The 25,561-nt window shown below is 38.8% G+C and overlaps 1 pseudogene; it reads left to right on the top strand.

Annotated features, from left to right (window-relative positions):
• The first annotated feature begins 1,417 nt into the window (after positions 1 to 1,417).
• On the top strand, positions 1,418 to 24,204 carry LOC137047383 (uncharacterized; annotated as a pseudogene).
• Positions 24,205 to 25,561: the final 1,357 nt, after the last annotated feature.

Genomic DNA, 25,561 nt, shown 5'->3' with positions numbered 1-25,561 from the left:
AGTGATACTGCAATAGACGGCTGCATGGTTATAATTTTATTCCTAATATTATCAATCTTACTAGTAAAGAAGTTCATAAAGTCATTACTGCTGTGTTGTTTACAAACATCAGAAGCTGAAGCTTTATTTTTTGATAATTTAGCCACTGTATCGAATAAATACTTAGGGTTGTGTTTGTTTTCTTCTAAAAGAGTTGAGAAATAAGCAGATCTAGCAGTTTTTATGGCCTTTCTGTATGCAATCATGCTCTCTTTCCACAAATTGCGAAAAACTTCTAGTTTTGTTTTCTTCCAGCTGCGCTCCTATGATAAATATAGGACTATTTATTCACATTTGCACTCAGCAGTATTTTTTGAGAATATTTTTCGACTTGAAATGCTGGTGTAACGTAACAAAACTACATGCTGTATATACGTGATGTAAATTTTGCAAACCAAAAACATTACAAAATAGGATATTAACATCTTTGGATGCTGCAATTTTCTCATTTATTTCACCAGTTTGGATTTCTCATAGCACGCAAACCTATTGTTTAACAAAGGGCTGCTTCATAACTAAATTGAACGTAAGCAAGTCGCTACGAACAATTATATAGGACTGTTTATTCGCATTTGCACTCGAGAGTATTTTTTGAGAGTATTTGTTGACTTGAAGTTCTGGTGTAACAAAACTACATGCTGTAAATACGTGATGTTAATTTTGCAGACTAAAAACATTATATGATATTAATCAATGCATCCATCGAAATGACATGGCAAAAGATTTGAATTTTCAATTTATTTCACTTGTGTCCAAAGCTCCTCTAATTATTGTTTTCTTTATATAATTTGAACCTAAATCTAAATGAGAAATGTATCACTGTAAATTGTGTCAACATGAGAGCAATACCATTGTAGATTTTTCTAAGCATATGAAAGTACACAGAAATGTTCCAAATTGCTCTTTCACCTGTGGTGTACCTGACTGTTCCCGTACATTTACAAAATTTGCAGCATTCAAGTCTCATCTATATAGAGATCATAAGCGTTATCAGAAGTCTCAAAGAGCTGCCAGATTTGACGAAACAGACACAACACTTATTTGCCAGATTGGATTTTGTCATTTCACATGTACAAGTCTGAATGGCTTAATTAGGCATTTAAAAGGTCACATTGATGAGGGCAGGGAAGTAAAATGCCCTTTTAAGAGTTGTGAGAGGACATTTAGTGTAAAATCAACATTTGCATCTCATATATCAAGAACACACAAAAATAGTCCACCTGAGCTTCTACATGAAGCAGTTTTTGCAAACCCACCACAACATGTGTGTCAGCCCTGTACATCTCAAGATGAGAGTGAGAGGCCTGAGCCATGTGAGGTCTTTGAAAGTGTAGATGAAGAAGTTTTTATGAAGAATTTGACTTTGTTTTATTTAAAAATGCAAGCAAAGCTTCTTTTACCTTCATCTGTAATTCAGACCATCATTGAGGAAGTCCAAGGAATTCATGATTTGGCCCTGGCAAACATCTACTCAAATCTTAAGGACAGATTGTCAGAACTTGGGGTGTCTAGTGATGCAATAATTAATGTTATTGAAGACCTCAAAAAGAATGACATACTTAAGGCAGGCAATTCTATCTTGCGTACAGATCAATGTCGCAAGACAGTCTTTAAAAACTCCTTCAGTTACGTTGAGCCAAAGCCTGTGTATTTAGGTGCTAATCACTCTGGGAAAGAATGCTTTGCCCAGTACGTGCCTATAAAGGAAACACTTAATGCCCTTTTTGAATCAGAGGATTTCAAAAAGCAATATGAAATATCTCATTCTCGATTACCAAACAAAGATGTGTTTGAGGACATTTGGGATGGCCATAATATTGCCAATAGTACCTTATTTAAAGAAGACAAATCATCCATGGCCTTGGTTCTCTATCAAGATGCTTTCGAGGTTGTAAATCCTTAAGTTGTGTCAAAGTAACACCTCTAGAATCCACACAAAAACTCTTTGATAGCACAACAGAGGAGTTTCCTTCTTCAATATCTAGTTCCTCATCCACACCAAGTATCCCCAGCACAAACAGTTCCAGTACAACTGTGGACTTAAGTGTTTGGCCTGAAAACTTTGAAGTTCCCTGGAATAGGATGCCTTCTGGTATTAAAACAGCCATTGCGCTGGGAAGACGCCCCACAGCTAAAGATCACAGAGAAATGATTAGAATTGTTGTGGATGAGATGAGACTGACAGAATTAAATCCTTCAAAATCACAGTGCTTGATTGTCGCGAAAAAGATTGTAAAACAGTATTCGCAAAGCTTTGCAGATGTCCTGAGAGATGGCACAAGAATAGGTACTGGCTATGGATCTCTTTTGACTTAACTAAAAACAAGAGTGGAACATGTTAATCGTGGCTGCTCGTTGTCAAGACGCAGGAAACAGAAAAATACCTCCAATTCACCAGCAGAAGACATTGCCCCAGGACCTGCAGACCAGTATGGTTGTGTGAGATGGCAGCCTGAGTGTCCTCTAGAAGAATCTGAAGAGAGTCTCCAAGAAAAACAAAAAGAAATGAAAGACCTCTACAGTACTGAGGGGCCAGCTGGGATAGAGAGAGGATATCTCAGTCATTTAATGAAGGCAACATATTACCTACAACGGAAATCCATCAATGCCTGTCCACCACCATCGATTGCGGACTTGAAAAATGACTGGCCGTATCTTTTCACTCCCAAAGAATTGTACAACCACTTTAAATCTCTTACAAACATAAACATTCTAGAGAAACTTGAGAAGTCTATGGAAGAAAAGGGAAAGATGATACTTCAGTTCTTCCGACAAATGCCAGCAGGGACTAATGCAGATGAGATGCATCGCATACTTATTAATTATGATGACAGTGGAGCACCCTTTTTAATCCCATGTCTGGTCCTTCTGCTTCTGTCACACTTCAAAGAAAAACCTGAAGCACTCATTCTTCAGACCGATGTAAGTCCTATACAGTGCTTTTCTATTATAAATTATATATTTTGTTGTCGGTTGTATTTTTTTCTCATATACTGTATGTAATTACATTTACAATTTTTTCCATTATTTTTTTTATTTCTTGTAGATGTCATCAACAGCTGTCAGGAAAAGGTGCGGATTCAGTTGCAGGTAACAGAATTTATTATGGCTCAAAACGGACACAGGAAAATAGCAGGAACACAAAAGGCATGAGAACTATCCAAATAAAATGTCCACTGGTCCGGTGAGCACTATTAACAAAAGACAGGTCCCAAGCGTCATCAATGACGCAGCGTCGAAGACCCGCTGAGTACACGGATGAACGTGATGGGCGCGCAGCAAGGGAAATCCCCGAAGAGAGCGGTCAATCTGCAGAGAGTGGGTTCCCCGATGGGAGTGGCGAGCGTGCAGAGAGGGACTGGAGCGAAGCCTCCGATCTTCCACGGAGCACGCACCACCAGGGCCCGTAACAAGGAGGAAAGTACTGGCGGGCGAGAGGGAGAGAGCAAAAAGCACAAAAATTAAAACACAACTGAAAGACTGAAAGAGCACGACACGGCAGGACAGGACAATAGTGAAAGTAGGTCACGAGCGAAAGTGTGCGCTACATACCACAAGGGTCTGACAAAAGACTGAGAACAAGAGGGTCTAATATAGGGGAGAATAACGAGGGAGAATTAGCAAACAACAAACAACAAACAACACGCAAACAGTTAGGAGGAAAACAGATCAGACCGAAGTCATTACAGTAATCCCCCCCCCCCCGGAGCGCCACCTGGCGCCCCTGAGAGGGGCTCACCTCATCGCCGACGGAAGTCCTCAACCAGAGCCTGATCCAGAATATCCCAAGCCGGAATCCAACTCCTCTCCTCAGGACCGTAACCCTCCCAGTCCACCAAATACTGGTAACCCCGACCACGGCGTCTAACGTCCAAAAGCTCTCTCACAGTGTACACTGGAGAACCATCCACTAGACGGGGTGGAGGTGGCGGGGGGAAAACAGGATTAAGAGGGGACCAAAACACAGGTTTAACCCTGGACACATAAAAAACAGGGTGAACCCGACCAAGAGTGTGAGGAAGCTTGAGCCGCACTGCCACCGGACTGAAGACCTTGATGATGCGATATGGCTCAATGAACTTGGGTGCCAGCTTACGAGAAGACCCCCGGAGAGGCAAGTCCTTGGTGGATAGCCATACCTTTTGACCGCAAACATAATGGGAAGCCGGAGTCCGGTGACGGTCGGCCACCGCTTTGGTCCATCTGGAAGCCCGGGCCAAAGCCTCCTTAGCCCGAACAAAGGCTAAGACAGACGGGACCGCGGCGTCGGGTTCCTGTGCAGGAAAAAGAGGTGGTTGATAACCCATAGAACCTTGAAATGGAGACAAACCCGTAGATGCTACCGGCAGGGAGTTGTGGGAGTATTCAACCCACGGTAGCTGCTGACTCCAGGAGCTCGGATTACATGATGTCAGGCAGCGGAGCGTTCGCTCGAGATCCTGGTTGGCTCGCTCAGCCTGCCCATTGGTCTGGGGGTGAAAACCTGAAGACAGACTCGTTGAGGCCCCGATCTGTCTACAGAACTCTTTCCAAAACCGAGAGACAAACTGGGGTCCTCTGTCGGAGACCACATCTACCGGAAGACCATGGATCCGGAAGACGTGGTCCACCACCACCTGTGCCGTCTCTTTGGCGGAAGGGAGCTTGGGTAAGGGGATAAAATGGGTCGCCTTAGAGAAGCGATCCACCACCGTTAATATCACGGTGTTACCTCTCGATGGCGGAAGACCAGTGACAAAATCAAGGGCCAGGTGTGACCAAGGACGTGAAGGAATAGGTAAAGGCTGCAACAGACCAACAGGAGGATGGTTAGACATCTTGTTTTGAGTGCACACTGAGCAAGCCAACACAAACTGCCTGACATCTTGGGCCATGGACGGCCACCAAAATCGCTGACGGATGGCAGCCAGCGACCTCCGAACCCCCGGATGACAGGCGACTAGTCTGGACTCATGACCCCACCGGAGGACCTCAGGACGCAGCACTACCGGCACAAACAACCGACCCCCTGGACACCCTTCCGGGACCTCATCCCCCCGCACGGCCTCCCTCACCCGTCGATCGACATTCCAGGAAAGGGACCCCACCACCACCTCTTTGGAGAGAATGGTTTTGGGTGTCAACTCCTCCCCAGGACCCTCGAAGAGACGAGAAAAGGCGTCAGGTTTAACATTCTTGGAACATGGCCGATACAAGAGGGAAAAGTTAAGTAGTTAAAAAGTTAAGTTAACTCTAAATTTTTGTTATCCGTCCAGACAAAGAAAGGCTCCGCTGCTCCCTCCAGGCAGTGGCGCCACTCCCCCAGAGCCAACCTGACTGCCAGCAGCTCCCTGTTGCCTATGTCGTAATTTCGCTCAGCAGGGCTCAAACGGTGAGAGAAGAAGGCACACGGGTGCACCTTCCCATCTCCGGAAAACCGCTGGGACAGGACCGCGCCTACCCCGACATCCGAGGCATCCACCTCAACAATGACAGAGAACAGGAGCAGAGATGAACCGGGACTTAAGAACATCAAAGGCCTCCTGGGCCTGGGAATTCCATCTGAACGGTACCTTAGGAGAGGTGAGTGCTGTTAAGGGTGCAGCGACCAGCCTTAAGTTCCGTATGAATCGCCTATAGAAGTTGGCAAATCCCAGGAACCGCTGCAGAGCCTTCCGAGAGTCAGGGGTTGGCCACTCGACCACGGCCCTTACCTTAGCGGGATCGGCCTTAATTCCCTCCGTAGAAATTATGTGCCCCAAGAACAAAACCGACTTAACGTGGAACACGCACTTCTCTGCCTTGACATAGAGCTGGTTCTCTAGTAGCCGTTGTAGCACCTGACGAACGTGTTGGGTGTGTACCTGCAAAGAGGGAGAGAAGATAAGAATATCATCAAGGTACACAAAGACAAATCTGTTTACCATGTCCCTCAACACGTCGTTCACCAGGGCCTGGAAGACAGCTGGGGCATTGGTGAGCCCGAAGGGTAGGACCCCACTACCCAAATGGGAATTAAAGATAATGAAGGGGAGGGGAAAATATCACAAAGATAGCAATCACCTGGCACTAATCAATAAGCCTATGTGCTCAAGACAAACAACACGCAAACAGTGAGGAGGAAAACAGATCAGACCGAAGTCATTACAACAGCGGCTGATGTGGAAAAAAATTCAACACTTCCAGACTCTCCGAGACTGATTGTCTTAGGTAATGTACAATGTTCCAAAATCTTAAAATTATTTAATAAACTTTGCATGTTGTATTTTAGTGTACTTTTATGAAGTGTTGTATGTGTTCTTTTTAGGTGAAATTCTCACTGCAACCCAGTGGATTCTGAGTATTGAGGGTCAAGTGGTTGTGAATCCTCACCCCAACTTTGTGAATGGATTTGCTGCTTTTTTTGCATGATTCTACAACTTCAATCTGGCATACCAGCACGAGGCATCCTGCACACTTGAATTTGTTCAAAGGTCACTATTTACTTAAATATAAATGTGTAAATGTCAACACTAAAATATAGGTCATCCAAAAATGAAATTTCTGTCATCTTTTACTCAACCTCAAGTTGTTCCAAACCTGAATGAATTTCTTTCTTCTGTTGAATATAAAAGATATTTTAAAGCATATGGGTAAATAAAAACTTTCTTGCTCCATTGACTTCCATAGTTTTTTTTCTTCTTCTCCATAATATGGAAGTCAATGGGACCAAAACTGGTTACACATTCTTCAAAATATCTTTGTTTGTGTTCAACGAAACAAATTCATACAAATTTGTAACAGCTTGAGGGTGAGTAAAAGATAACAGAAATTTAATTTTTGGGTGAACTATCCCTTTATAATACATAAGTAGCACAGAAAATGCGTATTGTAAAGTGATACATTTTTATAAACATTTTATTGAACTCGTCTGCACATTCTTAAGCTTCTGCTTGTGTTTTTGTGACTGATTTTTGTGCAGATGTTTTGCTGGAATTAACCCACCCACTGGCACCAAGACAGCCACAACAAAAGTTGGAGTCAAAAAAAGTGGAAAGGCCTCAAAGAAGAGGAACAACACAGTCAATCCTCATGTGTGTACTCTTCTCAGAAGGCTAATGGACTTTGAGTGGTTAAGCATGTAAGTTTACATATGTATCAGAACCACAACTACAGGAGGAGACTGTTGACACATTTGACGCTTTGAGGCATGTTTTAAAGTTATGTTCTAACAATTTTGATGTTGTTCAGCAAGATCTTGTTCACCACCAAGAAGTGGTCAACTTACACAAACAAAATGTAAACAAAATACTTTTTGTAGTGTAAAAAAATGTTTAAATGTTTTTAAAGCCGAAATCTGAGTTTTAACCATAGACTGTAAAAAAATATGGACGTAGTGTCCGTGACGTCACCCATAGGATTCTGATAAGCCGTTCTGAAGCTTAAAGTATGGGCGAGCTGGGCGTTGCCATCTTGTGAGCGAGTCATCGCGTGTCACTCCTGGTAACAGAAAATGGGCAAAAAGGCGGGATGTGCGCGGAGCTGAGGTGACGCAATAACTATAGACGGCAGATAAATGGCTATCCACTTGTAACCACGCCCTTAATTATGCAGAACCTTAAGGCTTTATATAACGTAAACGAATGAGTTATAAAAAAATTCACCCCCCTCAGAGTTGTCATGAAGATCAAAATTAGCCTTATAAGCCAAAACCACAATTTGTACCAGGCTGTTAACATGTTTTTTTCTGCTTTAAAGTTGAGAATTTTAACATTGGGCTCAATGAGATTCTGCTCCCTTCTGGAGCCTGTCCCTAGTGGCCAGTTGAGGAATTGCAGTTTACATCACTTCCGTATTGGCTTCAAGATAGATCGCGGGAGGTTGCCGCTTGGTTTTAACAGGAGCCTAATTTTTTTGCTACCATAATTCCATTCTGTTGATTGAGCTTAAGGGGAAAGTTCACCCACAAATGAAAATTCTACCATCATTTATTACTTACCCTCATTTTCCTTCTGTTGAACCCAAAATATATTTTAAAGAATGTTGGTAATCAAACAGTTGATGGTAGCCTAACCGTCTGGTTACAAACATTCTTCAAAATATCTTTTGTGTTCAACAGAAGGAAGAAACTCATACATGTTTGGAATAGCACGAGGGCAAGTAATAAATTATTTTTTTGGGGGGGGGGGTGAACTGAGCCAGAGTATTGCTTAGGAGTTGTTGTTTTTTTGTAATTTTGATAAGATATTCTGTAGTAAAAACAGTAAAATTGTTGTTACTAGTGAAAGTCTAGTAATTTGCTGTCAGTTTTAATAAATATTTTTCAAAACAGCTTTTACTTTAGGTTTGATTATTTTTTTAACCCTCTGGGGTTCTTCGGTCATTTCTGACCCGAATTTTTTTTTGAAAGAAATGTTAAAAATCGTAGCTTCATCTGAATGGTACGAAACTTGGTGAGGGTATTGGTACTTGGTATATGGACAGAAAAAAAATTGGGGACAGGATTGGAAAAGTCTAAGTGGTCGTAAAAAAAATAGTCACACTCGGGGCCTTCGGGTCAAAAAAGACCCCCATAGGAAATGAATGGGAAATTGGCAAAAATATGAAAATACAGAGTTTTTTGTGCATATAATCTACAAATCAGCCAGGATGCAGAAAAAAAGGACTCAACAGTGAAGGGGTGAATCTCTAAAACATCAAGAGTGCAAAACAGACAAACAAAAACTCACACACACACACACACACACACACACACACACACACACACACACACACACACACACACACACACACACAGGTTCTGTAATGCACTCTAGTGGTAAAAATGTGCTATTGCGTGATAAAAATGCTCACTGTGTCCACCAGATGGCACCAATCAAATAAAAAAAAATGCTTTCATGAGGCCTAGGCTTGACTCTAAAATGAAATACAGCTTTAATAAAAAAAGGGAAAAAAAATAAAATAAAATTCTATTATATTCAATGGGAAAAAATGGGTCATAATTATTGCATAAATATTATTTATAAATCATAAAATTATCTCAAAACACCAAAAAAGAAAAGAAAAAATATTATTGAACAAAAATATATTTCATTGATTTTACTCAATTTTTTTTTTTTTTATTCCCGACCTCCGGGTCCTTTTAGACCCGAAGGTCCTGAGTGTGACCCATAAATGAAGAACCCCAGAGGGTTAAATGTTTATTTTAATGCCTTATAATGTAAATATAAAGTATAGTTGACTGTAACTGTACTTTAGTGAAATTACAAAAAAATGCTGTAATATATTTACAGGATTTTGTTGGCAACTTTTGTTGCCAGGTAAATACTGTATTTTAGTAAAATTACAAAACATTGCTGTAAAATAAACTACAAGATTAATTCAATGTTACTGCAAAAAAACCTTCAAATTGCTGTATTTGGCATACAAGAATTAACTGTAATTTACTTTGCAGTATTATACTGTAATCAGTTTTACAGTAATTAAAAACCCTTTTACAGGATATTATTCCTGTAATTTCTACAGTACATTTTTTACAGTGTGAGGTACGAAGAACAGTTCAGTTTTTACAGTTCTTTGTACGTCGCTAACTCAGTTAGCTGGATTTGATTGTTGACTATTGGGCTCAATCTTGGATTGTTTGGTTCTTCAAAGCTCATCCTCGACTTTCTGTCATAGCAACAGGTCAGATAGCTTAAACGTGCTCGGGAGCAGTCTTATTTCATGTAAACAGGATTAGATTCATCTTGAGGTGATACATAAAATCTGTCCCAGCCACTGCTACTTTATTACAAGAGTTCCTTTCTTAACCAGGGGCAATAATAATTTAAAATAATAATAAATATAAAAGTTTATTTGAAAATAATATTTTAATGTTGTGTAAAATTTGTGTATAATACTATGGACACAGTCACTTGATTGAGAGATTTATTTGTGAATTGTGATGGAATGATTACTTTATAGATGTATTGGAGGTTTACACACATTGCGCAGTTAATCTTTGTCGTGCTTTAATGTGAGTGATGAAAGATATTATAGGAGTGGCTTGAGAAAATAGAGATGCAGATAATTTGATCTTGACTGTTAAGAAACTTTAATTAAAACTGTCACATAACACATCTGCTTTAAATTGAATTAAAAATGAAATTACAACATTAAAATAAAAATGTAAAGTGTGTACAAATATTATAAAATCGTGAATATAAGTAATTGTAAATCATGTTCATCAGAACAGTACACATTTTAATTAATCTAACTTTTATGTTGGTTTGGTCGTTTGTCTGTTTCCTTTTAAAGGTTCAGAAAATTAGTTTTTTCTTCTTTTTTCTTTGACAAGTTTTTTGCTAGGTGGCTTTTTTAATTATATGATGTCATTACGTTGTCTTGACGCCAGCGAATCGCTGCATTGCTGATCATGGTTTTGAGTATCGATGCATCTGCCCTCTTTAGGGAACACAGGCACGAGCAGTGATCTCAGATAACTTAATCCAATCCGCAAATTTGTTTGAAGAACCAAATTAGCCAGAGATCAGTTATTAGGATTAAAAGATCTGGGATCTGTCAAATCATCTCAGATGTATTAAGCGAGGTACGAAAAACGGGCCCCTGGCTGGATCGTCGCCAAACGGGGGATTGGCCACGCAGGGCTGGTCAGTCCAAACCTGTTGTCACCGTGTCCAACATCCAAGCCCAAAATGTCAAGCTCACCCCACTGGGTAGCTGCTTTAATGTGGCGTCACAGGAGTTTCATTGGCTGCACTAGGCAGTGACTGCAGTTCTCCGGTGTCACATGCCTGTCCTGTATTGTGTGCATATTAGTAGGGAGGTTAAGCCCAAAAAATAGGCCTTTGACTTCAAGTCATGATGCAAAGGTCCCCTTTGGTATGGAAGTACCTTAGGGTCATACAAATAAATTTATCCTAAGACACAAGTGAGATCACAATTTTTATCAAAAATAAACAGGTTTTTTAAAAAATGGCCGACAATGTGCCGAAAATACTCTAGAGCCCATATCTTTGCTTCTGTTATCGCTATAATGACACATTTGGTGTCAAAGTGTACATTTTTGGGGTCGGGGAATCCAATAAAATTGGTTTCAGGTTTAAAAAAACAAAATATTTCCCCATACTATGACAACTGGGGGTAAAAATGCACATTTCACATAAAAAATGATGTCATCAGAGTGACTTTTTAATTATATTTTCCTTCAAAAAATTTAATTTTGTATTTAAGCAGTGCAGCTACTTCTGTACATTACATTTGTCCTAAGTAGCATGAGATTTCGACCAGTCAGGAGTAGCCTATAGCAGATCAGTTCCTGCAACAACACATCCCATCTGCATCAGGAGCTGTGACAGCTGTTAAAGGTCAGAGGTGACAGGTTAACACTTTGAGGTACGAATGACTTTCTTATTAAATAGAAACATGTTTTTAATGTTAGATAACTAATAACTAGCTAGCTAGTAACTAGTTAGCTTCATCATAACTGTATTAATTTTTATTGAAGCAAGCACATAGCCTACTAGTCCAGGCGTTTTAGGAAAAAAGGGTGAACAAATTGCAACAGAATCAAACTCAACTGATTTTGTATCCTCAATATGTCCTGAGTAAGAAAGAAAAAAAAAAGCCCAGAAGAATCCCATTAGGGGAAATTTCAGAAAAAGACCCAAATATAACATATTCATACGTCTATTCATTATTTTTCTCACATGAATAGGGTAAAACGTTTAACCTTTAGATATCGCCATGCAAATTATTGAATTGATTACTTATATCAAGACAAACAAAAAACGTATTACAAGTTTTTTTGTTTTGTTAAAATGGACAAACGGTGTATAATCTAATTACAGATGTGCTAATTTGAATAAATACCACAACAGATCTAAACATTGCGTACAGTGTTTTTAAAACATTCAGAGATTCAGTCAGTCATGGAGGGGTCTTGAATCAGCCTGAAGGGGTTAATATTTGCTATAACAACTGCCTCGCTATACATTATCCCTTACTTGAGATTAATGACTTGAATTAAATAGCCTACATGGCTGTGTAATTCCTACAACAATCCATGTATCCATATCTTAAGACAGCTAACAAGTTATTTGGTGCTGATTGCCGTGTTAGCTATCTAATGAAACTATTCTCTAATCCTAAACTTGACATAATTTCACCAAAAATAGTTTTAAAACAGCTCAACACACACTCAGATGTTCCCAATAAATTGTAGTTGATCACCAGGTATGATTTATTAATGAATAATCAAATGTATCTCATCCGAAAGTTGACAGTTGAGTGGACCTTGAATTAATGACTGACTGAATCTCTGAATGTTTTAAAAACGCTGTACCCAATGTTTAGATCTGTTGGGGTATTAATGCAAATTAGCACATCTGTAGACAAGGCAAGGCAGTTTTATTTGTATAGCACATTTCATACACAATGGCAATTCAAAGTGCTTTCCATAGAAATTAATTAAAATAGGGATAACATATGCATAAGAAATAAGAATACCATGTGTAAAAAAATAAAATAAAAACAAGGACAATTAATATGGTTGTAAAGAGAAAATAATAATAATACAATTAAAATATAATGGTGAGAAACAGATCCCTATCTGCCTTATTCTAAATTCTGGTTCCCCTGTCTGAGATGGAAGAGATTGAGCAGGTTCACAATGTCTCCTGGACCTTACAAGTCGGTCCAAGATGGCCTCCTGTAGGGGACGTTACCGATGCCCCGCAGGGCCTCCCCTTTCTTGAGTCCGCTTCTTTACACTCTCTGCTACCACAAGCAGAAAAAAGCGAAGCACACTGCTCTCCTTTTCCAATCTCTTCCAGTTAGACAGCCCTAACCAAAAATAATAATCAACCGATGCATAAGAAATAGAAATATACAGTTGCAAAGAGAATTAAAAAGAATAAAATGATGATATATACACTCACCTAAAGGATTATTAGAACACCATACGAATACTGTGTTTGATCCCCTTTCGCCTTCAGAACTGCCTTAATTCTACGTAGCCTTGATCAACAAGCTGCTGAAAGCATTCTTTAGAAATGTTGGCCCATATTGATAGGAGAGCATGTGGGATGCACATCTAGGGCACAAATCTCCCGTTCCACCACATCCCAAAGATGCTCTATTGGGTTAAGATCTGGTGACTGTGGTGGCCATTTTAGTATAGTAACGAGTGGTTTTTCAGTCAAAGTTGCTCTTCTATCAGCTTGAATCAGTTGGCATATTCTCCTCTAACCTCGAGCATCAACAAGGCATTTTCTCCCACAGGACTGCCGCATACTGGATGCTCTTCCCTTTTCACACCATTCTTTGTAAACCCTAGAAATGGTTGTGTGTGAAAATCCCAGTAACTGAGCAGATTGTGAAATACTTAGACCGGCCCGTCTGGCACCAACAACCATGCCACGCTCAAAACGGCTTAAATCCCCTTTCTTTCCCATTCTGACATTCAGTTTGGAGTTCAGGAGATTGTCTTGACCAGGACCACACCCCTAAATGCATTGAAGCAACTGCCATGTGATTGGCTGATTAGATAATTGCATTAATGATAAATTGAACAGGTGTTCCTAATAATCCTTTAGGGTAGTGTAAATATAAAATAACAATAACCAAAGATAAGAACAAAGGTAAACTAAAACAGTTATAAAAGAATAAAAAAATGGTGCATAGATAGGGTGCAATCAGTCGGACATACAGTGGCTCAGTGCTCATTCAGTAAATGCACAGCTGAACAGATGTGTTTTGAGTCTGGATTTGAATGTGGCTACTGTTGGAGCACATCTGATCTGTTCAGGAAGCCAGTTCCAACTACGGCTGGCATAATAGCTAAAGGCAGACTCTCCTTGCTTTGAGTGAACTCTTGGTATTTCTAACTGACTTGATCCTGCTGATCTGAGTGATCTGTTGGGTTTGTATTTAATCAGCATATCTGCGATGTATTGAGGTCCTAGCTCATTGAGTGATTTATAAACAAGTAATAGTACTTTAAAATCGATCCTAAATGTAACTGGAAGCCAGTGTAAAGACCTGAGGACTGGTGTGATATGGTCATATTTTCTGGTTCTGCTCACAATCCTGGCAGCAGTGTTCTGGATGAGCTGCGGCTGTCTTATGGTCTTTTTGGGAAGGCCGGTGAGAAGGCCTTTACAATAGTCCACCCTACTGGTGATGAAAGCATGAACCAGTTTCTCTAAGTCTTGCCTGGAGACAAAACATCTAATCCTTGCAATATTTTTCAGATGATAGTATGCTAATTTAGTTATTGCTTTGACATGACTACTGAAACTCAGGTCTGACTCCAAAATCACTCCAAGATTCCTGACTTGATTTTTTGTTATCAGGCCTTTAGCCTCAAGATACGCGCTCACCTTGAGAATTTCATCTTTGTTTCCAAATGTAGTGATTTCGGTTTTGTCTTTGTTTAACTGAAGATAGTTTTGGCACATCCAGTTGTTAACTTCATCAATGCATTTGCACAGGGAGTCAATGGGGCTGTAGTAATTAGGTGATAGTGTTAAGTAGAGCTGGGTGTCGTCAGCATAGCTGTGGTAAGCAATATTGTTCTTTTTCATTATTTGGCTCAGTGGCAGCATATACAGGTTAAACAGGAGTGGTGCAAGAATGGACCCTTGTGGGACTCCGCATGTCATGGACGTCCACTCAGACTTATGGTCACCTATACTCACATAATAACCTCTCCCTTCTAAGTATGATCTGAACCATTTGAGGACCATCCCAGAAAGCCCGACCCAGTTTTCCAGCCTGTCTAGAAGTATGGTGTGGTCAACAGTGTCGAATGCAGCACTGAGGTCCAGTTGTACCAGAATTGATGTTTTGCCTGTATCATTATTTAAGCGAATATCATTTATAATCTTTATGAGCGCTGTCGCTGTACTGTGATGTGGATGGAAACCAGATTGAAAATTGTCAAAGAATCCGTTTGAGTTTAAGAATTTGTTTAGTTGATTGAAAACAACTTTTTCAATGATTTTGCCTATGAAGGGGAGATTTGAGATTGGTCTGTAGTTGCTCAGTATGGAGTTATCCAGATTTCTCTTCTTCAGAAGAGGCTTAACTATTGCAGTTTTAAGGGCGGTTGGAAAAGTCCCTTAGAGAAGTGAGGAGTTCACCACTTCTAGGAGATCTGCTTCTAAACAGTTAAACACACTTTTGAAAAAAGAAGTGGGGAGTGTGTCAAGGGCGCAGGTTGATTTTTTTTAAGGTGCTGTACCATTTCTTGTAAAATTGTACGGTCAATTGTTTCGAAATTAGACATAGTAACTTTCTGATGTTGTGGTCTGATCTGACTGACCCCAAAGCAACTAGAGGATGTGCTAATACGATTATGCACTGTTTGTCCATGTTAACAAACAATTTAAAAAAACTTGTAATACATTTTTTGTTTGTCTTGATATAAGTAATCAATTCAATAATTTTCATGGCGATATCTAAAGGTTAAACGTTTTACCCTATTCATGTGAGAAAAATAATGAATAGGCGTATGAATATGTTATATTTGGGTCTTTTTCTGAAATTTCCCCTAATGGGATTCTTCTGGGCTTTTTTTTTTCTTTCTTACTCAGGACATATTGAGGATACAAAATCAGTTGAGTTTGATTCTGTTGCAATTTTTTCACCCTTTTTTCCTAAAACGCCTGGAGTAGTAGGCTATGTGCTTGCTTCAATAAAAATTAATACAGTTATGATGAAGCTAACTAGTTACTAGCTAGCTAGTTATTAGTTATCTAACATTAAAAACATGTTTCTATTTAATAAGAAAGTCATTCGAACCTCAAAGTGTTAACCTGTCACCTCTGACCTTTAACAGCTGTCACAGCTCCTGGTGCAGATGGGATGTGTTGTTGCAGGAACTGATCTGCTATAGGCTACTCCTGACTGGTCGAAATCTCATGCTACTTAGGACAAATGTAATGTACAGAAGTAGCTGCACTGCTTAAATACAAAATTAAAATTTTTGAAGGAAAATATAATTAAAAAGTCACTCTGATGACATCATTTTTTATGTGAAATGTGCATTTTTACCCCCAGTTGTCATAGTATGGGGAAATATTTTGTTTTTTTAAACCTGAAACCAATTTTATTGGATTCCCCGACCCCAAAAATGTACACTTTGACACCAAATGTGTCATTATAGCGATAACAGAAGCAAAGATATGGGCTCTAGAGTATTTTCGGCACATTGTCGGCCATTTTTAAAAAAAAACCTGTTTATTTTTGATAAAAATTGTGATCTCACTTGTGTCTTAGGATAAATTTATTTGTATGACGCTAAGGTACTTCCATACCAAAGGGGACCTTTGCATCATGACTTGAAGTCAAAAGTCACTTAACCTCCCTACTATATGTGGGTTTTGTGATGTTGAGCATGTGCTCCTGTCATTGTCAGATCCCTCTCCCTTGTTATTTGATTAGTGTTTTATTTGCCCCACCTGTGTAGTGAATTACCTCTTAAGGGAAATATTAATAATTATTCATAACTCATTATGATTAATTATGAATATTTGAATCATTTAAATAGATTAACTTTATGTAGCTAAATGAATATTGCAATCAATCAATCAGTTCATTTGTGAACATTTAGTAATGATTATTACTTAATTCTAAGAAAAGGATATGTTTCATGGCTACAGAAAAAAAAAATTCTTCCTTTGTATTTACATAAGCGCTTAGAGCGCATAACCAGATCGATCATTTAAGGGACAATTTGTTTGCAGGCAGGGAGTCAGAACCAAACATATATTGTGCACAAAAATTAATATCTATAAATCATGAACGAGACATGAAACACATACATACACAAAACATACATAGCAAGAGTTGAAGTGAAAGTGGTTAGAAGAACCGGGTCAGTACAGATGGATGAAGTTTAAAGAGTCTAAAACCTTGAGAGAAACCATTGGTGACTACAAGCCCCTTTGTCTGAACAAAGGGGGTTACAGTTTTACTCATTACACAGCAATTTGTTTTGCGTACGATACTTGCATATGAGCCGTAGAAGACCGTCCAGGTGGAAATCGCAGGAAAAAGTTTGATGGTTTGGTCTGATGGGTTTTACCACACATGATTCCTTCCGTGGTGAGTGAAGGAATGACGGTGAACTTGCAGAGTCTCTGATGGTCGAAGAAGGTCCACATGAAGTGTTGGGGCCTGCTGGCCCAATAGTCGTGTGTGGGCCTCGGGTTTCTGGTCCCACCCAGCACATGGCTCTGTGTATGGAGACCCTCCCTGCTTGGAGGGCCTGCATTGGTGGCCTGGCTCAAGGGCCAGCCACGATGAAATGTTGGTTCAGCCAGAGAGAGAAGAGAGAGGGAGGGCATCTGGGCACCTCTCTTTTTAAGGTCTGGGAGTAGTCACACCCTCCTGAGTTAGACTTGACCAATGAGATTGTTGGGGTTTCCAAGCGGGAAATTCCTCTGGAGATTTTATGGCTCTTTGTTTCAAGCTTGAATCAATAGGTCTCTGCCCATTCATACTCTAATTAATGCAACAAACACACACCTAATTATCTGAATAAGTGACATACATGGAAGTGTAAGTCGTGAAGTGAGCATTCATTTGATAGGAAACATGACATATATGAGGTTACCTGAACTAGTAAGTTGTTAAGACAAAGACAAAAAGATGCAAAATACCATACAGAAGAAACATTTTACAAGACAGTTATGTGTTTACATACAATGTCCTGGGGTGCATGTTCATTTATAGATGGTTTGTCTATAATTTGAGGCAAAAGTGTGTGTTTTACAAGCTTTGTGTCTTTAACTCTGGCCTTTAATGTGGCCAAATTCTTTTTGGCCGTAAAACCTCTTATCAGATGGTTTCCAGGGTAACAGAGAATCTTTCTCTGTTGTGTTTGGGGAAGGTCTGTTACTAAGCACAAAGCATTCAAAACATATTTGTTAAATGTAACTGGCGATTGTGTGTTTGATTCGCCTGAGTCGCTACACCTGTGTTCCCTAATTCCCTTTTGATTTCTTCCCTTTATAAGCTCCTTGTGTTTGTCAGTCTTTGTCAGATCGTTGTTATTTCTATGTCTCCCGGTTCCTCGTGATTTCCCAGTTGGTATGTTTTCGAGTTTATTTGTGTCTTTTGATTATGTGTTTTGCCCCATTGTGGGTTTTTGTTTTGTGTGTATGTTTTATTTTGATAATAAATATAATTTCTCTGCACTTGAGTTCTCGCACCATTTTCCCTTGTGTGTTACGTGACACCCGGGTTCTCTATGGCCTCTTCCGTATGCTTGAGACCCAAGCAAACCCTCCAAAACGGGTGTGGCATTAAAAGCCCCACACGCGGACAAGCCGGGATAAACTAGTAAGAAGCAGAATTGGAGAGTGACATATCGGTGAAAAGACTCAGAAGTCGGTGGCGGCAGCCGTGGGACAGGAAAGACGAGCGAAAGCGCGGGCGGCTCCGAAAGCAGACACAGAGAAACTGGCAGAATAGAACTGTCATGCCTGGCGGAGGCTGATCTGACAATATTTCCTCCTGCAAAGCAGACAATAAGAATTGTAAAGACGAGAAGCGAATGTCAACTGATGTACAGTAGAGCATGCAGGCCATATATGCCCGTATTTAAGGGGTGGGGCCTTACTGGGCATTGGCTGCGCACTCCTGCCTTTCTTGTCAGACTTAGTGCAATTGGATGCTTCTGCAGAGGTCAGGTACAGATGTCCTTCCCATTGGTGGATCTCGATCACAAGATGCTGAAAGAGAAGAACTTTTGTTATCTCAAGATCACAAGAAAATTAACTTGTGATCATGACATAAGACAGAAAAATATATTATCCATGGCCGTTCAGGGCTTCTGTATTTTAGGGTTAATTTTAGGTATTTTAGGTAAATTAGTAGATTTAGTCTGTGCCACTAGTTGTTTGAGGCTCCTGACCAGGACAACACAACATGATTCATGATGTTTTATTTATATAATTATGTATTTTACCAACAGAGGTTATGTGAGGTTGATCTGCTCACATAAATAATCTGCATTAGCTCACTGAAGCTCAGCCCCTGCACTTGTTTCACACAGCAGAAGTAAGAAATGGATATTATTCATCTAACCTAATCAGATTAATTATGTAAAAATATAACAAAGAGAATACACACTCTACAAGATTTTATTGCACAATTTCCTTAAGCTGAGCGCACAGCTCAAGTTTATTTCTGCAATGAACACAGTACTGTAATAATAGACTCCTGTTTTTTAATAATTACAAAGGCCCAGGGCGAGAACCCCTTGGTGTCACTTTTTAACTCACAGTGTACACCCCTTTAACATTGTTGATGTGCAGGTAACTGGATTGCTCTAAGTTGTTTGCCTTGTGCATCAAATAATTTGAGCAATGGTTTTATTTTTTTGATCAGCTGTTTATGTAATGAGTGCTTCCACACTGAACACGAATGTGCTGTTTTTTCCGCTTGTATGTTTTTTGTTTTGTTTTGTTTTTTATGTGACAGAAAATGCTTGAACCAATAACATAGAAGGAAACAAAGAAGTTGAAATGTCTAGTTGATGTCACTAGCTATTCAGTCAACATTAACCTTTCTGCCGTATTGCATTTCTCACGAGATTACAGGGTACATGTATGTCGATGTAGGCTACAGGCAACGATAACATTTTGAGTTAAAACACTTAAAAAAAAAAAAAACTTAAAATTTGGTAAATCTCTGGCAGCAAAGTTTCCAGATGGATTCCGTTAAATTACAGTAAAACATATTGCACAAAATTATGAGCAATAAATCGTAAAAAATACAGAGAACATTTATTAAATTACAGTATATTGCTAATTTTCAAGTGAATCTCTGCAAATTTTAGGTTTTTAGTGTTTATTTTATAATTCTGCTCTGTCTATCTACAGTAATTTACTTTTAAAATACAGGTTTTCCATGTACAATAACTAAGATATTATTTATAAAAATTCAGTGAGCACAAATTCAAAAACAAATTTTTGCATATTTGCAGTATTAATCTTTATTTTTACAGAACCACTCACAACTTCAACCTACTTGTACATAAATAGCAACCATTACAGCCAATTTGATAAATTTATAAAATATAGTACAGAATCTGCACATTTACAGTATTAGTCATTGTACATAACACATTATATATCAAGTTACTTCCGTTATAGGGAATACAAGCTTAGTATATCATTTTAGAATATGCAAAAATATATCTACATTAAAAGACAATACTGTAATATTGCAGTTATTATTTTATACATGTACAATAAAATTTTATCCAAAGCAACTTGCAAATGAAGAGTATGGAAGTGCAGCGACAATTTCTAGTTATTCTAGCAATTATTTGTTGTTGTTGTTAAGCAGAAAAGATCTAGAATTTATGGGTCAAGTGTTTACAAAAAGATGCATCTTTAGCAGTCTCCTGAAATGGCTGGAGTTAGTCACGTTATTCCACCAGCATGGAACAGTCCAGGTAAAGGTCTGTGAAAGTGATTTTGTGCCTCTTTGGGATGGCACCACAAAGCACTTTTCACTTTCAGAACGCAAGTTTCTGGAGGGTGTATAAATCTGAAGCTGTGAGTTTAGGTGTAGGGGTGCAGAACCAGTTGTTGTTCTGTAAGCAAACATGGATGCCAGTGGCTGGAACATGAGCTTGGATGACAAGTTGTGTAGCATGTCCCGATAGGAATGGCCTGATCATCTCAATGCTGTACAAGGCAAATCTGCAAGATCAAGCAGCTGTGGTACGTGAAGTTTAACTGACCAATTATAACACAAAGGCAGGGCTGGCTGAAACCACGAGCATTTCCATCTTAGCGAGGTTGCCAGTAAAATACTGTGTCTATACCAATACAGTGACTAACTGGCAACAGTGTTGCCAGTTTTATACCGTAAATCAGGCATTACAGTTGATAACTGGCAGCAGTGGTTTCAGTTAATTACTGTACTGCATATACATTAAAATAATTTATAATTCAGTACTCATGGGGTACTCTTAAACTTAGGAAGCATTCTGTCATGTTACTTCAATAAAATATAAAGAACATTTAAATCTTTACACAAATTGACTTTATTACTTAGATGTTTATCTAAGTAATATGCCCAACATAACAGAATTACAAATTAAAAATGATGAAAAAATTATTATAATAATTTGCTCCTTCATAACAATAATATTGTCACAATTCACCAGTGTGAGTGCCCGTGATCACCACCAGAGGGCACTCCACCCCGGTAGTTCGTATGTATAATACGCCATAAAGTGCGTATCATATGCACGCGAAAAACCGCGTACCATAAGCACGCCAAAACTCATTTTGGCGTATACATTCCACGAGATTGCAAACTCGTACTATTTATACGCATTTTCGTGAGATCCGTCTCCATCACCTCATTACCTCCGGCTATATAAGCCTGGTTATCTTTGTCATTCATTGCAAAGTCTTGTTTAAGTGTCAACTGCATTTCTGAGCGTTTCTATGGTTTCATGTTTCTTGGTTCTTTGGATTTCTTGCCTGTCCCGGATTAGCCTTTTGCCTCTGTCCCTGTTTTATGGACTACAACTTTGGATTACCCTTTAATAAATACTGTGTTTGGATCTTCAACCTTCTGTTTCAGAGCACTTCGTTACAGAAGACTTAGCCCACATGGATTCAGCAGTATGTCTCGTCCGTCTGTGCCAGGGAACTCACTCACTCGAGGACCATATCATAGACTTTCTTAACACTGCAAACTTCACCAACCTCCCAGACTTTATGTTGATTGACTTTTTTTGCTATGGACTCAACAAACAGTTACAAAGCAAACTCGTCCGTGATGGTCCTCGAGGGTCCCTGAGTGAGTTTCTTTATTATGCCCTTCAGATAAGCGGCTCTGCTTTCACAGTGGGTGTCATGGAGGATGATTTTGACATTTCCACTGCATCTGCCGAGCCTGTGTCCTCGGGCAAGATGGCCACCGAGCCAGTGTCCTCTGACAAAATGGCCACCGAACCTGTGCCTTTGGACAAGATGGCCGCTCCCATACGGAAATGTAATATATGTCTATATATGAAATATCAATATATGCGATATATGTGATATATAAAGTAAAAACATATATGAAACATATTAGAAATTGGAACAATTCCATATATTGACATATAAATGTATCCCATATATTATGTATGTTAATGTATGTATAATACATATTTTGACATATAGGTCTCATATATGAAATATCCTAATATGCTCATATAGAGTAAAAACATAAATGCACATATATGCACAGCATCAGAAATTTCATATATTGACATATATCTTTAGTCCACATATTATATATGTTTAAATTATATATGTGACAAATCATTATCACTCTCAAATGCCGCAGAGTCTTAAAATCTATACTATGTATAAAACAAATGACATTTAAAATATAAAATATGTATAATGTTACTTATTGTCAGGTGAGGCAAGAGATGAAGGACTCAAGGGTGCAGAGGTTAATGGGCTTTTTATTAGACTTCAAAAATAAGCAATCAAAACAAACAAACTCCTTCATGCTTGTTATGGCTCATCTTAGTTTTTTATACAATAAGAAATCCTAAAAAAAAACGGGAATTCACTTTTGCCAATAGTTTGTGTTCAAACTAACTGTAAGATTCTCAATGAGGGAGTGAAAATAAATTGTATCTATTTAACCACTGAATGAGATAACATAGTAACAATTAGCACATGGATGGAAATCCAAGACAGCATTGTGAATATCAAAGCTCAACACTATAAGTAAACAAATAAACAGTAAATCAATTCCAAACCCAAAATACTAGTGATACACAAACAAAAAACAGTACCAAACAATTCAAAATGCCCTAGAGGGAAAAGGATATCCAGTCTGCAATGCAAGTCTCTTATATGAGTGTTGTAGAAGGCCCAGTCCCAGCAGGCAATGAAGATATACAATCCTAAATCCTAGATTAGGCACTGGCACAATCCAACACAGGTAAGAAGTAGGTATCAGTGCACTCAAGCCCCATAACAGAGTCCTCTGCGAGCTTCTCTGGAAACTGCCAAACACTATGAATTAACATTTTTATGGGTACATAAAAATGTGCATTTGAACAAGATTGTAAAGCATTAGAATGTACAATTCACTTAACCCCTTAAGTGTCACTGGCCCACCGGTGGGCCCATTTGCCACTGCATGTTTAAAACAATATATCCTATATTTATCCTAATCTAATGTTGACAAACTATATATCATTCGAAAGGTTACGAACTCAAGATTCATCCTGTGCAAACCGATTTGAAATCGGACCTTGCATTGCCATGGAAACGGTGCTCTAAATTATTCTAGCGGGCTCCTCCCCAAGCGGCGTTGTCATGTTTCATATTTATTTAACGTATTTCTTTAATTTATAATAAAAACCTTTTTTAATCTTGACAAAACGCATATCGTCGGAAAGGTCTTAGTCTCACGGTTCTATATCTGCAAACTGTTTTGTGATATTTACACAAAAATATATACATTTGACACAGGAAATTCCATTTAAAAAAATCAATGGAATTTCAATGACACCCGGTGGCTATTTGTGGTACAACGCCTAAACAAAATCTCATGGGAACTTCAATTTTTGTGATATCAACTTCAAATTTGGAACACAAATTGATTAGACATATGGCTTTGATTTGATAGTAATTTTAGAGTCCACATTATTTTGTAACATATATATTTTATATTAAATATTAAATATCTAGTACAGTATATTTGATTTACAGTACATTTAAACTTCCATAACTTTTTTAAACTTACATTTTTCGAAGTGATTTCACTTGAACAATACTCTGCTGACTGTCTTCTTTTAAATGAGACCAAACTTATGTATATATTCCAAAGCATTCTTGAATTGCAACCATTTAAGTTTGGATAGTGAATTTTCATGAATATTTTCAAAAGGGGGGGTGACACTTAAGGGGTTAACTCTCAAACACAATGTGATTCCAGGCATTTTCACCCATGCTCCATTGCCATGCCTCTCCTCTATGCTACTCGTAACCTTAAAACCACTTCCTCCATTTGTTGCCCTCTAGAGGACAGGATGAAAAATGTCACCCATGTACCAGAGTAACTGTAAATGAGGCCGGAGAGGGTTTCGCCTCCTGCCCCGAGGCCGGAGAGGGCTCCGCCTCCTGCCCCGAGGCCGGAGAGGGCTGTCACAATTCACCAGTGTGAGTGCCCGTGATCACCACCAGAGGGCACTCCACCCCGGACTGTAACTCCATCACAAACTACATTACCCATAATCCTTTCCCCGGACTCATTAGCACTCAATGTTTACACCAGTGTCTCATCACCTCATTACCTCTGGCTATATAAGCCTGGTTATCTCTGTCATACATTGCAAAGTCTTGTTTAGTGTCAACTGCATTCATGTTTCTTGGTTCTTTGGATTTCTTGCCTGTCTCGGATTAGCCTTTTGCCTCTGTCCCTTGTTTTGTTTTGTCTGATTGAACTGCCAATCTGTGTATGAACTTTTACCTGTTTTATGGACTACGACTTTGGATTACCCTTTAATAAATATTGCGTTTGGATCTTCAACCTTCTGTCTCAGAGCACTTCGTTACAAATATCAACAAACATAATATGAAAACACACAAATATTTTCAAGACATGTCAAATCCTGCCTCCAACCAAATAAAAATTAACTTGAATGCAACACCCAAATCTACATCTCAGCCACTAATGACCCTCAGGTTATTTATGTTAACACAAATTAAATGACCTCCTTATATCCGTACAAGTAAAACATTAACAAAAATGCTTTCAGTTAGTTGTACGTTTACTGCTCAAATTCAGTGAGCCACTACAAAAATGGATGTACATGTGGATTTATGTTTTGAATCTTTCTTAGATGACACAGTTTTTTATGGCTATAGTTCCAGCTTTGGAAGCACACTTCGTCCCCTCAGGATAAATCCTCACTAAAAACCTGTTGAGTGAATCAGACAACAGATATTTCACAAATGGAGTAACAAATCAAACAGTTCAGAAAAAACATACTACGAAACAATATAAATAAACATAAAATGCACAACTGTGGCAAACTCATTTTACATTATTGCACATGTACCTTTCAATGAGTTCTAATGTGGCACTGGCTGACTCTTATTGGTATTCAATGTTAAATACATAAAAGACACTGAAAACACATGCAGTGCCACTGAGAAATCTAACTGCTCATCAATCCAATGAGTGTCACTTTCATCCACTTAGATGAATTTAGAAGGCTATCTTGTGAAATTTGTTCTCACCATAAAAACTACATAAACACATTAATTATTTACGATATATTTCATACTTACCATTAGGGGTGTAACGATTCGTTTTAAAAACGATTTGATTCGTATCACGATTTGAGGTTGTCGATATGATTTAAGGACGATATTGGTTCATTTAGAACGATATGATCCGAAACGATTCAGTGGCTTGAAATCAATTCAGTAACTTTTTAGCTAAAAAAAAGTTTTATTTCAGTCGAATCGGATCGTTGTTAAAACGAATCGTTACACCCCTACTTACCATGCATGAT

This window comes from Pseudorasbora parva, chromosome 19, assembly GCF_024679245.1.
Source record: "Pseudorasbora parva isolate DD20220531a chromosome 19, ASM2467924v1, whole genome shotgun sequence".
Taxonomy (NCBI): domain Eukaryota; kingdom Metazoa; phylum Chordata; class Actinopteri; order Cypriniformes; family Gobionidae; genus Pseudorasbora; species Pseudorasbora parva.
Note: the sequence above shows the minus strand (reverse complement) of the source record. Positions and strands in the feature narration are given on the sequence as shown.